Source organism: Microcebus murinus, chromosome 2 (assembly GCF_040939455.1).
Source record: "Microcebus murinus isolate Inina chromosome 2, M.murinus_Inina_mat1.0, whole genome shotgun sequence".
In the NCBI taxonomy this organism is placed as follows: Eukaryota; Metazoa; Chordata; class Mammalia; order Primates; family Cheirogaleidae; genus Microcebus; species Microcebus murinus.
Genome location: NC_134105.1, coordinates 27,857,881 through 27,870,035, shown reverse-complemented (window position 1 = coordinate 27,870,035; position 12,155 = coordinate 27,857,881). Strand labels below are relative to the sequence as shown.

The window sequence follows — 12,155 nt, the reverse complement described above, 5'->3', positions numbered from 1 at the left end:
ATCATTTATTTATGTCAGTAAGAGCTCATGGATATTTATTTTACACTTTGGGTTATATACAATACTACCTTATTTATTTTGTTGTTAAATCATTCCAGCTTTGGCTCCTGGGAGCTCCTTCAGTTAGCTCCTAGGTCACTGACCTACCACTGTCATTATGTTTTTTTGAGCAATTTCTTACTTTCTGGCACTACAAGGTACACCAGGATCATCTTGTATATTTTCTGCTCTAGTTCTAGAATCAACCATTTCTCCAAAGAACGCTGGTTCCTTTTATTAGAGAATGATGTTAGAACCATGATCTGGCATTAAGTGTGGTCAGTGCTACTGGTGTGTCCTTGTTTCTAGGTGCTCTAAGCTGACAGAGAAAACTATGTGTGTTTATGTTAAATCATGTATATGCACACATCTACAAATATTTCTATATATAACCATCTGTATCTATATTAAGCTAAACCTGAGTTCGTGCTGATGTCTCCAACTCCAACCCATCATCATATGGATCATTCTAGCCTCTTCTCCCCAATTATTTGAAACCTCCCACTCCAATAGTGAGAAACTTGGCTCCTATCATATGTCATTCACTCACTTAATTGTTTAATTCCAGTATACATGCTGAGTGCTATCAGAATTGTGAGCCCACTTCATAAGTCTTCCAAAGCAGTGGTTCCACATTGTGTTCCCACCATCAAAGAATGAGAATTCCTGTTGTTTCACCATCACCAGCAATTGGTATTGTCAGATTTTTGGATTTTAGCTATTCTAATAGGTGTGTCATTTTATCTTGTTGTTTTACTTTGCAAGTCCCAAATAACATAGGATGTTGAATATCTTTTCATATGCTTATTTTCCATCCGTGTCTTCTTTGGTGAGGAGTCTGTCTAGATCTTGTGCTTATTTTTAATTGAGCTGTTTGCTTTCATATTGTGTTTTCAAAGTTCTTTGTTATTTCAGGTACCAGTCCTTTATCAGATATGTGTTTTTCAAGTATTTTCTCCCAGTCTGTGGTTTGTCTTTTCTTTCTCTTAACAGTATCCATCACAGAGCAGAAGTTTTTAATTTTAATAAAATCCAACTTATCAATTTTTTATTTCATGGCTCAATGCTTTTGGTGTTATATCTAAAAACTCTTCAGCAAACCAAGATCATAGATTTTTCTCCCATGAATCAGTTGTGAAAATTTGTTCTCATGCTTTATGGTTGAACTGTGTCTCTCAAAAAGATATGTTGAAAAGTGCTAGCCCCTGGTAGCTGTGAATGTGACCTTATTGGGAAATAGGGTATTTGCAGATATAACCAAGTTAAGATGAGGTCATTGGGTGGGTTTTAAAAGAAGAGGGAAATTTGGACACAGGGACACAGGGAAAATGTACCTGGAGGCAGAGATTGGAGTAATGCACCCACAAGCCAAGAAACACCAAGGATTGCCATCCTTCACCAGAAGCTAGGAGAGAGACGTGGAACAGATTTTCTCTCAGAGTCATCAAAAGGAACCAACCCTGACGGTGCCTTGATTTTAGACTTCCAGTCTCTAGAAATGTGAGATGATAAATTTCTGTTGTTTTAAGCCACCTATTTGTGGTACTTTAGTACAGCAGCTTGAAGAAAGTATTATAATACAGCATGTGTAAACACCACCCCAATAAAGATACTGAATATTTCCACAACTCCAGAAAATTCCCTCATTTTCTGTCACATTCTGTCTGTCTCCTGAAGCTACCACTGTTCTGGTTTCTATCACCATAGCTTAAGTCACCTGTTCTAGAACATCTTATAAACATAATAATACAGTATGTACCTGTGTTTTTATCAAGCTCGTTTCACATAACATTTTTCAGACTTATCCATGTTGTCTCACATATCAGTACTTACTTCTACTTACTGCTGAGTAGTATTTTTATTACTATACTACAATCTGTTTATACATTTACCTATTGATGGACAATTGAGTTGTTTCCAGTTTGGGGCTGTTATGAATAAACCTGTTAGGAACATTCTCACACACATCTTTTTGTGAACATATGTTCAAATACTTAGGAGTAGAATTGCTGGATCATAGAGGACATAAGTATTTAACTTTATAAGAAACACCCATACTATTTTCCAAAGTTGTCGTATCATTTACACTCTCATTTTCACAATGCATGAGAGTTGGAGTTGCTTGACATCCTCATCAAAGTGTGGTGTTGTCAGTCATTGTTGGTCTTCATTGCTGTGGTTTTGATTTGCATTACCCCAGTGACCAGTGATGTTGAGCATCTTTTCATGTGCTTAGTGACCATTCAAAGATCTTCTTTTATGATGAGTCTGTGTAAATCATTTGCACATTTCTTAGTGGATTGTTTTTATGGTACTGACTCATAGGAATTCTTTATATATTTCCGATAAAAGTCTTTTATCAGATTTATCAGACTTATACATTGCACTTCTAGCAGGCTGTGGCTTGCCTTTTCATTTTATTACTTTTTTTAAAGAATGGGAGTTTTTAATTTTATAAAGTCCAGCATATCAGATTTGTTTTCTTTTTTTTTTTTTTTTTTTTTTTTTTTTTGAGACAGAGTCTCACTTTGTTGCCCAGGCTAGTGTGAGTGCCATGTCGTCAGCCTAGCTCACAGCAACCTCAAACTCCTGGGCTCGAGCGATCCTTCTGTCTCAGCCTCCCGAGTAGCTGGGACTACAGGCATGCGCCACCATGCCCGGCTAATTTTTTATATATATATCAGTTGGCCCATTAGTTTCTTTCTATTTATAGTAGAGACGGGGTCTTGCTCTTGCTCAGGCTGGTTTTGAACTCCTGACCTTGAGCAATCCGCCCGCCTCGGCCTCCCAGAGAGCTAGGATTACAGGCGTGAGCCACCGCGCCCGGCCCAGATTTGTTTTCTTTTATGATTAGTGCCTTAGGATCCTGTCTAAGAGACCTTGCTTGCTCTTAAGGTACAAAGACATTCTCTTTTGGTTTCTTCTAGAAGCTTTATAGTTTTAGCTTTTTAATTTAGGTCTACACTTCATCTCAAATTATTTTTTATATGTGGTATGATATGAAGGTTGAGGTTCATTTTTCTCTATATAAATAGCCAATTGTTTTGGCATCATTTGTTGAAAAGATTATCTTTTTCATATAAAATGACTTTTGGTGATTTTAATTGACTACATGTATATGAGCCTTTTTATGGACTCACTATTTTGATCTACTGATCTATCTGTCTATCTTTATGGCAACACTAGTATCAGAATTACTACAGCTTTATATTGTAGCAAGTGTTAAAATCAAGTATATAAATTTTCCAACTTTGTCCCTTTTTTTGAGATTATTTTAGCTACCGTGTTTCCCCCAAAATAAGACCTACCCATAAAATAAGCCCTAGCAGGATTTCTAAGCATTTGCACAATATAAGCCCTACCCCGAAAATAAGACCTAGTGATGGGTGTGGCTAACCAGCGTATCTGCACAACCCATGCATTTCATCACGGAGCAGTAAAGGAGCAGTAAAGAAGCCAAGCAGCCCTTCTCATCTGCCCCATGAGAGCTCTATTGCTCAACATGAGAGATTGGGGCCAATGATTCTAAAGGAAATAAGAGTCACAAGAAATTCAGGATGGAATTCGGGGTTTGGAGAGTTATGATGATGTTCCAGAAGAAGACAACTATATTTGAATAAATGTAGATTGTTGTACCGTGCTTAAAAAAAAAGAACACATCCCCTGAAAATAAGCCTTAGTGTGTCTTCTTGAAAAATAAATATAAGACTCTGTCTTATTTTCGGAGAAACACAGTACTTCAGGCCCTTTGAATTTCCATATATATTTTAGAATCAGCTTGGTAATTTCTACAAAAATACTTGATTTGATTTTGAATGGATGACATTAAATCTATAAATCAATTTAGGGAAAATTGATGACAAAAATATTGAGTCTTTCAATCCACAAATGGTAGTTCTAGGTGGGTTTTTAAAAAACATTCTATGGGATTTGATACATGTCATCTATAAATAAAGACAATTTTACTTTTTCCTTTTCATTGTGGATGCTTTTATATCTTTTTCTTGCCTAATTGCACTGGCTTGTACCTCCTCAATGTTGAATAGAAGTGGTGAGAGTAAACATCCTTATTCATGATCTTAGGGAGAATGTATTCAATCTTTCATTGAGTATGATGTTAACAGTAGAATATGCTTAGATGCTTTTTATCAGGTTGAGGAAGTTCCCTTTTATTATTAATTCATGAGAGTCTTATCAGGAATGAAAGTTGAATTTTATCAAGTGTTCTTTCTGCACCTATTGCAAAAGTGATATGATTTTTCATTTTTAGTCTGTTATGGTGAATTACATCTATTGACTTGATAATATCAAACTAAACTTTGAATTTTAGAGATTAAATCCTAAAATTGGTCATGACTTATCACTTTCATACATTGTTGCATTTGATTTGCTAAAAATTTTTTTTACAAATTTTGCATCTATACTCGTGATAGAAATTGATCTTTAGTATTCTTTTTTAAATGTCTGTCTAGTTTTGATATCAGAATAAAACTGACCTTGTAGAATGAGTTAGGAAGTATTTCCTACTCTTTACCTTTCTGGAAGTGGTTGTGTAGAATTGGTATTATTTATTACTTAAATGTTTGTTATAATTCGTCAGTGAAGCTCTCTGGACATAGAGTTTTCTTTATGAGAAGATTTTCAGCTACAAATTCAATTTCCTTAACAAATATAGAGCTATTTGCATTACAAATTTCTCCTTGAGTGAAGTTTGGTAGATTGAGCCTTTCATGAAATTTGTCTACTACTACATCTACTATATTTATGTTTTATAATTTATTAACATAAAGTTTTTTGTAATATTCCCTTTTTTGTAATATTCCCTTTTAACCTGTAGACTTTGTAATGATATCACCTCTATTATTCCTGCTACTGGTAATTTATTCTCTCTCTCTCTCTCTCTCTCTCTGTCTCTCTCTCTCTCTCCTGATTAGTCTGCATAGCAGTTTAGTAAGCTAATTTTACTGATCTTCTCAAATAACTTACCCTTGAATGCATTGATTTTCTCTATTGTTTTTATTTTATTAATTTCTATTCTGATATTTATTATTTGCTTTTTATTCTTTCTTTGGGTTTTATTTGCTCTTTTTCTAGTTTTTAGAGTAAAAGCTGAAGTCATTGGTTTGATATCTTTCTTTTTTTTCTAAAAGAGGGGTATAACTTTTCCTCTAAATGCCACTTTAGCTACATCCACATATTTCAAAATATTGTTTTTATTTTCATTCAAAGCAAAATGCTTTCTAACTTACCTTTTGATTACTTTTCTGATCCAAAGATTATTTAGAACTGTGTTATACAGTTTCCAAATATTTGGAAATTTTCTAATATCTTTCTGTTATTGATTCCTAACATAATTCCACCATAGTCACACATACTTTGTATGGCTTGAATAATTTAAATTTATTGAGATGTATTATATGGTCCAGACATATTTTATGTCCTCTTTTGATAAATGTTTTGTGTATACTTGGAAAAAATGTGGTTTTTGCTATTTTGCCATTATTTGGGTGGAATGTTCTATAAATGTCAAATAAATCAGATTAGATAACAGAGTTATTCAAGTCTCGTATATCCTTATTGATATTCTATCTCCTTTTCCTATGAATTATTGAGAGAGAATTGAAACCACCAACTATAATTGTGGATTTATCTATTTCTCCTGTGGTTCTATTAGCTTTTACTGCATGTGTTTTGAAGATCTGTTATTAGGTACATAAACATTTCAGGTCACTATGTCCTTTTGATGAATTGACCCCTATATCATTATTTCTTATATCTGAGAAATTTTTTTGTGTTTGCTAAAATCTATTTTGATATTAATGTAGTCATTTCAGCTTTCTTTTGATTAGTGCTAGCATGGTTTTCTTCTATTTTTAACCTATTTATGTATTTTTAAACATGCACACCTATATGCTTACAAAAATGGATATATATAAGTTTTTTGTAGGTAGCATATAGTTGGGTATTGCTTTTTAAATCCAATATGATAGTCTCTGCCTTTTAATAGGAGTGTTCAGGTCATTTATATATAATGTAGTTATTGATATTGTTGTCTTTAAATTTACCGCCTTGCTATTTGTTTTATATTTTCCCCCAATTTCCTTTGCTTCTCTTTTCCTCTTTTCCTGTCTTTTTTGGTTTGAGTATTTTCTATGGTCTCATTTTATCTCTTATGTTGGATTATTAGCCATACTCTGCTATGTTATTTTAGTGGTTGTTTTAGGGTTTATGGTATACATTTTTTACTTACCACAGTCTAACTTAAAGTGATATTTTACTACTTCATGTATAGTATAAGAACCTTACAAATATGCTTTGATTTCTCCCCTACTGGCCTGGGTGCATTATTATACATTTAACTTCTGCATATTTTATGTGTCTCATAATATGTTGCTATTATGCTTTAAACAGATAATTACTTTTAAATATAATTAAATAATAATAAAGTCATTATATATACCTATGTAAAACCATTTCCTGTGCTGATTGACACTTTGTATAGATCAGGGGTCAGTAAACTTTTTCTGTAAAAGGCCAGGTAATAAATATTTTAGGCTTTACACACCATGCAGTTCCTGTTAGCATGAAAGCAGTCATAGACAATACATAATTGAGTAAGGACGGCTGTGTTCCAATAAAACTTTATTTACAAAAAGAGGCAGCAGGTCAGATTTGAGCCATCAGCTGTAGTTTGCTAACCTCTATTTGGGGCTAGGTTTCCATCTGGTATCTTCATTTTTTTTCCTGCTTGAGGACTTCCTTTTACACTTCTTATTCTGCCAGTCCACTGTTGATGAATTCTTTCAGCTTTTGTATGTCTAAAAAAGTATTTATTTTGACTTAACTTTTTAAAGAATGTTTGCTTAGTAAAGAATTTTAGGCTGACAGATTTTTTCCTTGCAGCATTTTAAATATTTTGCACCACTGTCTTCTAGCTTGCATTGTTTTTGACAAGAAATCTCCTGTCATTTTCGTCTTTGTTGCCATATATGTAGTATATCTTTCTTCTCCATCTGCTTTTAAAATTTTATCTTTGCCACTAGTTTAAAGCTATTTGATTATGATATATGTTAGTGTATTTTTTTCATATTTCCTAGTTCATTGGCCTTCTTGACTTTTTGAACTTACAATTTTCATCAAATTTGACTTGAAATATTTGGTCACTATTTCTTCAAATATTTTTCTGTCCTCCTTTTCTTTTGGGGACCCCAGTTACACATATATTTGGCCACTTGAAGTTATCATTGTTGCTCTGTTAGTTTGTGGAGTTTTTTTGTTGTTGTTTTGTTTTGTTTTCAAGTTTTTTCCTCTGTATGCTTTATTTTGGGTAGTTTCTTTGCTATGTCTTCAAATTTACCACTCTTTTCCTTCGAAATGCCTAATCTACTGCCAATCCTAGTCAATGTATTTTTATCTCAAAGTTATTTTCTTCTCCAGAAGTTTGGTTTTAGTCTTCTAACATCTTGCATGTCTCTACTTAACATTTAATCTTTTCCCTAGCTTCTTGAATATACGAAATACAGTTATAACAGCTGTTTTAATGTGATTGTTTATTAATTCTCTTATTTGTATCATTTTCTGAATTAGTTTTGATTGATTTTTCTTCTCATTATGGGTTTTATTTGCCTGGTTTTTTTGTGTGCCTGATAATTTTTAACTGGATTCCAGATATTATAAATTTTACCTTGTTGGATGCTGAGTATTTTTGTAATCCTAAAAGTATTCTTGAGCTGTGTTTGAGGATATGGTTAAGTTACTTTGAAATGGCTTGATGCTTTTGGCTCTTGCTTTAAGCCCAATTATCTGGGACCAGAGCAGCATTTAGTCTAGGGTTAATTGTTTCCACTACTGAGGCAAGACCCTACTTAGTGCTCTAACTGATGTCCTGTGACTTATGGAGTATTATACTTTGGCTATTGGGAACAGGTTCTGTTCCCATGCTTGTGGGTTGCAGGCATTGTTCCCTCAACCTTTTTTGAGTGATTTTTTTTCCTTTTGGTCACAGACAGTTTCTCACATGCATGTGCTAATGATTATTCTATTGAATTCCCAAGGGAACTTTAGTAGATTTCTGCAGTTTTCCCTATGTGCAGCTCTCTTCTTCAACATACTGCACTGGGAATTCTAGATTCCTTGGTTTTTCTGGACCTCCAATTTTGCCTCTTTAACTCAGCGATTTTCTAGGCTCTGCAAAATTTCTGCCTTCCTGTTTCATTGCCTGGAAACTTTCTCCAGGAGGTTAACTGGGTCAATAATATGGCTGTATTTGTTTTCTGTCACTTATAGATCACAGTCCTCCATTATCTGATGTCCAATGCTTTCATAACCATTGTTTCATATATTTTGTCCAGCTTTTTAAAAAATTTATTTCAGATGGGAAGTTAAATTCAGCCCCTGCTACTCCATTTTGGTCAGAAGTAGAAGTTCCTTCAATTTACTTTTTAAATATTTAAGAAAAAAAAGAAAAATTTTCTTGGTATTTTTCCATAATTACCATTTCCAGTGCCCTTTATTCCTTCCTATTGAACTGAATTTCCATATGGTCTCATTTCTCTTCAGTGAGAAAAACTTCTTTTAGCATTTCTTCTCTTAAAAAATGTATTTTTTAAAATTGACAAATAAAATTATAGATACTATGGTATATAACATGGTATTTTGAAATATGTATACATTGTGGAATGGTTAAATCAAACTAGTTAACACATGAATTACCTCATATACTTAATCAATTTTTTTGTGGTGAGAAAACTTACAATCTACTCTCTTAGCAATTTTCAAGTATATAATAATTGTTATTAACTATAGTCACCATGATGTGCAATAGATCTCTTAAACTTATTTCTCCTAACTGAAATTTTATATACTTTGACCAGCATATCCATGACCCACCCCCGACCCCTCCCACCCCCTGATAACCACCATTCTAATCTCTGCTTCTATGAGTTCCACATAAAAATGAGATCATGTGCTACCTGTCTTTGTCTTTGTGTGCCTGGCTTATTTTACCTAACATATTCTTTAGGTTCATCCATGTTGTCATAAATGGTGGAAATTTCCTTCTGCTTAAAGCAAAATAGTATTCTATTTTGTACATATAACACATTTTCTTTATTCATTCATCCATTGATGGACACTGGTTATTCCATGTCTTGGCTATTGTAAATACTGCTGCAATGAACATGGAAATGCAGATATCTTTTAGACATACTGACTTCATATCCTTTGGATATGTACCCAGTAGTAGGATTACTGGATCATATGGTAGTCTATTTTTAATTTTTTGAGGAATTTCCATACTGTTTTCCATAATGACTATATTAATTTACATTTCCACCAATGGTGTACAAGGTTTTCCTTTTCTCCACAGCCTTACCAACACTTACCTTTTGTATTTTTGATAATAGCCATTCTAACAGGTGTGAGGTACTGTCTCATTATTGTTTTAATTTGCATTTCCCTGATGATTAATGATGTTGAGCATTTTTTAATATACTTGTTGGCAATTTGCATGTATTCTTTTGAGAAATGTCTATTTAAGTCCTTTACCCATTTTTTAATGGTGTTTTTGTTTTCTTGCTATTGAGTTATACAAGTTCTTCATATTATTTTAATATTAACCCCTTATCAGATGTATGGTTTGCAAATATTTTCTCCCATTCCATAGATTGTGTCTTCATTCTGTTGATTGTTTACTGTGAAGAAATTTTTTAGTTTAATGTAATCCCATTTACCTATTCTTGCTTTTGTAACCCATGCTTTTTGGGGGTCATATCTAAAAAAAAATCTTTGGCCAGAGCAATGTCATAGAGCTTTTCCCTTTGTTTTTGTTTTTTGAGTAGTTTTACAGTTTCAGCTGTTATGTTTAAGCTTTTAGTCCATTTTGAGTTAATTTTTTTATAAGTTGTGAGATAAAGATTCAATTTCATTCTTCTACATTTGGATATTCACCTTTTCCTAGGCCATTTACTGAAGTAACTGCTTTCCACCTATAATGTATTATTGGCATCATTGACAAAATTTAATCGCCCATAAATGCATGTACCTATTTCTGGGCTATGGAGCAAAATAGAGTTTTGTTCCATTGGTCTATGTGTCTGTTTTTATTCTAGTAACATGTTGCTTTGATTACTGTAACTTTATAGTATATTTTGAAGTCAGGTAGTGTGATAGCTCCAACTTAATTCTTTTTGCTCAATATTGTTTTGACTATTCAGCATCTTTTGTGGTTCCATATGAATTTAGAGGGTTTTTTTCTATCTCTGTGGGAAAATGTCATTAGAATTTTGATAGGGATTGCATTGAATCTGTAGATAACTTTGAGTAGGGTGGACATTTTACCAATATTACTTCTTCCAATTCATGAGCACAGAATATTTTTCCATTTATCTGTGTCTTCTTCAGTTTCTTTCATCAGTGTTTCATAGTTTTCAGTGTACAGATCTTTCACCTCCTTGGTTAAATTTATTATTAAGTATTTATTTTATTTTTTGTAGTATATACAAATGATACTGTTTTCTGGACTTTCTTTTTGAATAGTTTGCTGTTAGTGTATAGAAACATTACTTATTTTTATGTTGATTTTGTATCCTGAAACTTTACTGAAATTATTTATTAGTTCTAATAGTTTTTTGGTTGAGTCTTTAGGGTTTTCTATATATAAGTTCATGTCATCTGCAAACAGGGACAATTTAACTTCTTCCTTCTGAATTTGGGTGCTTTTTGATTCTTTTTCTTGCTTAATAGCTCTGGCTAGTACTTCCAGTACCCTGCTGAAGAGAAGTGTTAAGAGTAGGCATCCTTGTCTTGTTCCTGATCTTAGAGGAAAAACTTTTAACTTTTCACCATTGACTATGATGTTAGCTGTTGGCTTATTACATATGGTCTTTATGTGCTGCAGTACATTCCTATATATCTAATTTGTTGAGAGTTTTTATCATGAAAGGATATTGAATTTTGTCCAATGCTTTTTCTGCACCTATTGAGATGATCCCATGGTTTGTGGCCTTCATTCTGTTAATGTGGTATATCGTATTTATTTATATATATATTGGTTTGCACATGATGAACCATCTTTGCACCCCAGGGATGAATCCAATTTGATCAAGGTAAATGATCTTTTTAATGTGCTGTTGAATTCAGCTTGCTAGTATTTTGTTAAAGTTTTTGTATCTCTGTTCATCATGGATACTGGCCTGTATTTTCTTTTCTTATGAGTGTCCTTTTCTGGCTTTGGTATCGGGGTAACACTGGCCTCATAAAATGAGTTTGATGTGTTCCCTCCTGTTCAATTTTTCTTGGAAGAGTTTGAAAAGGATTGGTATTACTTCTTTTTTAAATGTTTGGAATAATTCAGCAGTGAAGCTTTCAGGTCCTGGGCTTTTGTTGAATGATAGACCTTTTACTACTTATTCAATCTCCTTAGCCATTATTTATCTGTTCAGATTTTCTATTTCTTCATGAGTCAGTCTTAGTATATTGTATATTTCTAGGACCCTAACCAGTTCTTCTAGGTTATTCAACTTATTGGTGTATAATTGTTCATACTAGTCTCTTATCCTTTGTATTTCTGTGTTATCAATAGTAATGTCTCCTCTTTTATTTCTGATTTTGAATCTTCCCTCTTTTTTTCTTAGTCTAGCTAAAAGTTTTGCTTTGGTTTTGTCTGGGAAAGTCCTTATCTCTCTTTCTTTTCTGAAAGACAGCCTTGATGGGTTCAGTATTCTTCGTTGGCATTTTTTTTTCTTTCTGTCCTTTGCACTTTTCTATATCATCTTATTCTCTCCTGGCCTAAAAATATGAAATGTTTCACGAATTTGGCTGTTATCCTTGTGCAGGAGCCACATTAACCTTCTCTGTATTTTTCCGGTCTTAGTGTATGTGTGCCTAAGTGAGCACTGGCGTGTCTTGCAGTTGTATCACCTGGTGGCATATTGTCTTGCCTTACATTTATCTAAAAATATCTTTATTTTATCTTCAGTTTTGTAAGGTATTTTCACTTGATATAGAATTTTAGGTTTATAGCTTTTTGTTTTGTTTTGTTTTCTTTTAGCAGTTTATGTCTCTGGCTTCAATTGTTTCTGATGAGAAATCAGCTATCTCTGGACACTTTTTATATT

The 12,155-nt window shown here is 33.2% G+C and overlaps 1 non-coding gene across 1 annotated transcript; it reads right to left on the bottom strand.

Moving 5' to 3' along the window:
- Positions 1 to 11,828: 11,828 nt before the first annotated feature.
- LOC142869766 (U6 spliceosomal RNA) lies at positions 11,829 to 11,934 on the bottom strand. The gene has a single exon (XR_012918334.1). It is a non-coding gene; the product is annotated as a U6 spliceosomal RNA (small nuclear RNA).
- Positions 11,935 to 12,155: the final 221 nt, after the last annotated feature.